Source organism: Capricornis sumatraensis, chromosome 2, assembly GCF_032405125.1.
Source record: "Capricornis sumatraensis isolate serow.1 chromosome 2, serow.2, whole genome shotgun sequence".
Taxonomy (NCBI): Eukaryota; Metazoa; Chordata; class Mammalia; order Artiodactyla; family Bovidae; genus Capricornis; species Capricornis sumatraensis.
The window spans coordinates 41,678,514-41,684,691 of NC_091070.1; positions in this window are offsets into that span (position 1 = coordinate 41,678,514).

Here is a 6,178-nt window from a genome sequence, read left to right on the forward strand (position 1 = left end):
ATGTATTAAAAAGTTATGACACTAAATGCTGTTAATGTTTGGTCAGAAAATTAGGATTTAAAATGACACATAAAGAATTATCTCAGTTATGCAAATCATACAACACAAGGAAATAAGCAAAATGTTATCTCTTGATAGATACTGACCATTTTTTTTTCTATATTTTGTTTTACTTTTTATAATGAGTATGTATTCCTTTTACAATCAGAAAGAGGTACCTAAACTTTTAAAAAATAATAAAGTGTATTTTATACATCATAAAATTTACTCATTGCATGAATATGATTCAATGATTTTTAATAACTTTACCAAGTGCCACAATCATCACCATAAATCAGTTTTTAGAACATTTTTATTACCCCAATAAGACTCCTCACACCCGTTATAGGTAATGCTTCTTTCCATTCTCTGCCCTAAGCAACAACTAATCTACTTTGTCTCTATAAATTTGCCTTCCCTGGACTTCCCATGTGAATAGAATCATATAATATGTGGTCTTATGTTTGACTTCTTCCAACTAGCAGGATGTTTTCAAGGTTTATCCATGCAGCGTGTATTAGTTTGTTTCCTTCTCTTGCTCAGTTTTACATTATCTAACTGAATGCATTTTGTCTATTTCTTCATCAACTGACGGACATTTAGGTTGTTTCCAGTTTGAGGCTATCATGAATAGTGGTCCTATGAGCATTCCTGTGCAAGTCTTTAGGTGGACATACGTTTTCCTTTCTCTTAGGTAGATACCTAGGAGTGAGATATTGGGTCACATAGTAGCTTTATGTTTAACTTTTTGAGAAACTATGGAATGATTTTCCGAAGTGTCTATGTTAACGTTTATAACCTCCACCCAAGAATTTAAAGTCCACTTTCAGCACTTAGATATGCACCTGTATCTGGCTCTTTTGTCCTCTTCTCGGCTGATCTAGCTGGTGACTGAGGGGATAGTATTGCCCTATGCCATTGTCTTAGAAATTATTGAAGGTTCCTACACAGCCTCCTTCTTTCCTTAAGTTCCCAATAAACAATGAACTCTACTTGGCTTTTCTGAGCTGTGAAAAGTTTTATTACAAAGAATTTGAGAATTTGCAAAGGAAGACTAGCTTTCATCCAGTTGCCTGGCCCCTTTGGAATATTTTTATGGTTGTCCAATAGGCAGCCTTACTTTGAAAGACTCTGGTTCAGTGTGGATAGAATCTCATCATCAAGAATCTAACCAACGTTGACAACATGAGCAACACTCTGCTGCTGCTGCTGCTAAGTCGCTTCAGTCGTGTTTGACTTTCTGCGACCCCATAGATGGCAGCCCACTAGGCTCCTCAGTCCCTGGGATTCTCCAGGTAAGAATACTGGAGTGGGTTGCCATTTCCTTCTCCAATAACACTCTGCCAGGTGCTATTAATTACAAAAAATAAATCCTATGTTGTCTTTGCCCTCAAGAAATGGAGAAGTTGGCTGGGAAGATAAAATGAAGCATATAAGAAACAGAATAGTTGGGGTCTCAGCAGATTAGGGGTGCCAGTAAGTATGGGTTGGGATAAAGAACTAAAAAAGTTAAATAGGAAAAGGAGACAGAGGTTCTGGGAATTATCTTTTTTGTTGAGCATTTACTATGTGGGAGTTACTACTATGTCCTAGTTACTGGAGATACAGCAGTGAACAAAGCAGATAAAATCCTTGCACCAGGATAGTTTACATTTTACGGAAGACATGACCAGAAGCAAAAATAAGTAAAATAGTCTATTAGATGGTAGCAGTAGAAAAACAAAGTGGGATAGGCAGTTGGGTGTATGTGTACAAATTAAAATAGAGTGGTCTTGCATCATGTCTCTTAGAAAGTTATATATATATATATTGGGTAGGTGGAAGGAAAGTCAAGAGTGTGACAGTTAAGAGGGTAGAGTCAAAATTCCTGAAGGCCAGGAGAGGATTTATGAGCATATATGAGGAGTTTCTGTTTAACCTATTCTAGAAACCAAGATACACACATTTTCCATGATTCCATGTCAAACTGAAAATTAGCACATCATGAATAGGCATGGGTGGTATACAGACTCAAAGGATTGTCTTTTTTGGGTTTCACAAAGAGGTCACTTGGCCAGTGTGAATGCTTTGCTTTCACATATCTGCTGGCCCCTCTTCTATTAAAGTAGCCTGGGCTGAGTGGCTTTCTGGAAGGAAGAATCAAAAGAAACAAGCTAAAGTTCAAACAGGCAATACCCTGTTTAAGCTAACACCCAGACATGCTGATTGAGATGCACCAGCAGTACAAAGGCAACAGGCAAGAAAAGAAGGGCTAGGTCTTGCTTAAGAGGACAGACATACTAGGCAGCACAAAACCAGTCAGAGGGACCTGGCTTTCAGTCTCAGCATTCCCACTTAGCAGTGTCATTTTGAACCTTTTCTTTAGCCTTCATTTGCCTCTATTTCATTAACTGAAAGAAATTTGGAAAAGAGCAGCTGCTGTGAGGATTAAGTGAAATAATATACATGAAGCATTTGGTATTAAGTTGCTACATAGTAGGTATTAAAATAAATAACTGATGGTAGTTGTCTTTTTAAAATCCAAAAGAAAACATTTGCAGTGCTAAAAATAATAAGCATTAAGCTTTCTGTAGAGCTTATTTAAAAAAAAAATCTTACTAGCTTATAGGTCTTGAGAATGGTGGGCATATTTTAGTAAAAAAAAAAGTCAAACCTCCCACTATTAAAATGAGTTTTCTCACAATCCCATTCTTTGTGAGACAGAATATGGAATGCAGTAGAACTAGACAGGAATCCCAGTCCAAGTTTGCTGACCACCAGAAGCAGGATGACATTTCCCAAGATATTTGCTGGATTAATTTTTTTCTCCAAATAATGAGTCATTATTGTGAAATATTGTTTATTGTGAAACTCTTGTGTTCCTGCCATACATACCAAAACAAAAGGTCACTTCGCAGGCACTTTGTTATAGTCAAGAACAAAAGAAAATAATATAATGCTGTGAAATGTACTGCAGCAGGGAAGACACTGTCTTGCTGTGCCTTTTAGTACTGCTTTAGTATCTGCTTAAAGTATACACATTACAAAAAAAAAAAGCAAGTGAAGGAACATTTAGTTGGACCCCATTTATGCAAAAATTATATGACTTTATATGTACAGATAATTTCTGGAAAGGCAGACAATAATTTGTTATGATTTAAGTCAGGAGTTTTCTACTTTTCATTCTATTCCTCTGTGTATTCTTGAGTTTAATTTTTAAACAATGAACATGTCAGTATTTGCAGAATGATTTTCTAAGCCATATGAAAATACATACAGAAAAAATTTTATATTGCCAGATTGAAAGTAGGTCTTAATACCTTAGTTCTAATTTTGGGAGAAGGGATAAAAAATTGTCATCTGAAATCATTATAAAACAAATGTGTGTGTATATGCACACACAGAATTATGATAATATCATGGCCATTACTTACACCCATTCATGTTGAAAACAAGGAGTTCCCATTAAGAATTACTGCCAAGACTTCCAGGGTTACTCTGTAAATATGGGGGACTGACCCACAGCATTTTCACTAAAATGAGAGAACACAACAGGGTTAAATCCAGAAGAAATTTTTCTGACTCATTGGCACCAGCCACACTTCTTGTTGACAGGGATCACCACTTGTTTGTTCACCTGGATATATGCTGCCACACTCAATTCTGCTCAACAATTTTCTTTCGTTGAGTCAGAATAACGAATCTAAGGGCTATAGCTGTACCATAAGGGGAATGGTAGGTACTCTGCTTTTAAGCCTGCACCCTCTCCTGATCTCTTAGATATTATGACAGAAAAGCCAAATAACTTTTTAAAGAACATTTGTATTAAAAAACTGGGGAGGTGGTACTTCCCTGGTGGTCCAATGGTTAAGACCACATTTCCACTATTAGGGCACAGACTCGATTCCTGGTGGAGGAATTAACATCTCACATGCACACTGCAAAATGCAGCCTAAAAAAAAGCTTTTCTTTTTTTTTTTTAATTAAAGTACAGCTGATTTACACGTTGGGCTAATCTCTGCTATAAAGCAAACTGACTCAGTTATATGCATATGTACATTTTTTAAAAAATATTCTTTTCCATTATGGTATTCAGAAGATTGGATTTAGTTCCCTGTGTATAGGACTTTGTTGTTTATCCATTCCAAATGTAACAATTTGCATGTTGGCACCAAACTCCTAGTCCATCCTTCCTCCTCCAGACAAATAACATATTAGAATAAAATTTCCCTGTATTTGTATAGAAAGATGGATATTTAACTAATGAAATTTAAAATTTTCTGGTAAGAAGTCTCTTGATATGGGGGTATAGTAATATGTAACCTAACCTAGAGAATACAGTCACTAATAACCCTCCTAAAAGCCCCTGAATTGTATGGCAGACATAATTAAGAATAAGCATTCAAAGTGTAAAGAAAAACCTTTCAAAATGCAGAAGTCTTAGTGAAGGCATGACAAAATGCCAGTTTTTTTTTGATAGAGGCCTTCTAAGGTAGGCAGATACTATGAATCGTGAACTTCCAGATGTTCAAGCTGGTTTTAGAAAAGGCAGAAGAACCAGAGATTAAATTGCCAACATCCTCTGGATCATCAAAAAAGCAAGAGAGTTCCAGAAAAACATCTATTTCTGCTTTATTGACTATGCCAAAGCCTTTGACTGTGTGGATCACAATAAACTGTGGAAAATTCTGAAAGAGATGGGAATACTAGACCACCTGATCTGCCTCTTGAGAAACCTACATGCAGGTCAGGAAGCAACAGTTAGAACTGGACATGTACAGACTGGTTACAAATAGGAAAAGAGTACGTCAAGGCTGTATATTGTCACCCTGCTTATTTAACTTATATGCAGAGTACATCATGAGAAATGCTGGGCTGGAAGAAGCACAAGCTGGAATCAAGATTGCCAGGAGAAATATCAATAACCTCAGATGTGCAGATGGCACCACCTTTATGGCAGAAAGTGAAGAGGAACTAAAAAGCCTATTGATGAAAGTGAAAGAGGAGAGTGAAAAAGTTGGCTTAAAGTTCAACATTCAGAAAACGAAGATCATGGCATCCAGTCCCATCACTTCATGGGAAATAGATGGGGAAACACTGGAAACAGTGTCAGACTTTATTTTTTTTTTGGCTCCAAATCACTGCAGATGGTGACTGTAACCATGAAATTAAAAAATGCTTACTCTTTGGAAGAAAATTTATGACCACCCTAGATAGCATATTGAAAACCAGGGCCATTACTTTGCCAACAAAGGTCGTCTAGTCAAGGCTATGGTTTTTCCAGTGGTCATGTATGGATGTGAGAGTTGGACTGTGAAGAAAGCTGAGAGCCAAAGAATTGATGCTTTTGAACTGTGGTGTTGGAGAAGACTCTTGAGAGTCCCTTGGACTGCAAGGAGATCCAACAAGTCCATTCTGAAGGAGATCAACCCTGGGATTTCTTTGGAAGGAATGATGCTGAAGCTGAAACTCCAATACTTTGGCCACCTCATGTGAAGAGTTGACTCATTGGAAAAGACTCTGATGCTGGGAGGGATTGGGGGCAGCAGGAGAAGGGGACAACAGAGGATGAGATGGCTGGATGGCATTACCGACTTGATAGACATGAGGTTGAGTGAACTCCAGGAGCTGGTGATGGAAAGGGAGGCCTGGCGTGCTGCGATTCATGGGGTTGCAAAGAGTCAGACATGCCTGAGCAACTGAACTGAACTGAAGGTAGGCAGATAGATAATAATTTTCTCTGCAGTTGTCTGATGTAGAAACTATAACACTTCTACTTACACTATAATTTTTAATTGCTCTATGGATAGTGAATGAACCTATATATGAAGTGTGAAGAAAGATTATGGAGCAACAAGTTTCATTTTGTTGAGCTTAACTGAAGAGACCACATGACCAACGTGGACACCCTGCTCCTATGTTACAGGTCCTGAAACCTCTTACTAGAACAGTTTGGGCTGACTGAGGACTAGAGTTTCTGTAAAGGAAATACAAAAGAAAATACTAAAAATGTCTCTTCTGTCATTGTGGACCTGTAGGTCTTAACTAACCTCTCTGTATTTTCTAAAATCTTATTTATTTGTGGCATATTAGTTCCCTGACCGGGGATTGAGCTCATGTCCTTGACAGTGAAAGCACAGAGCCCCAACCACTGAACTGC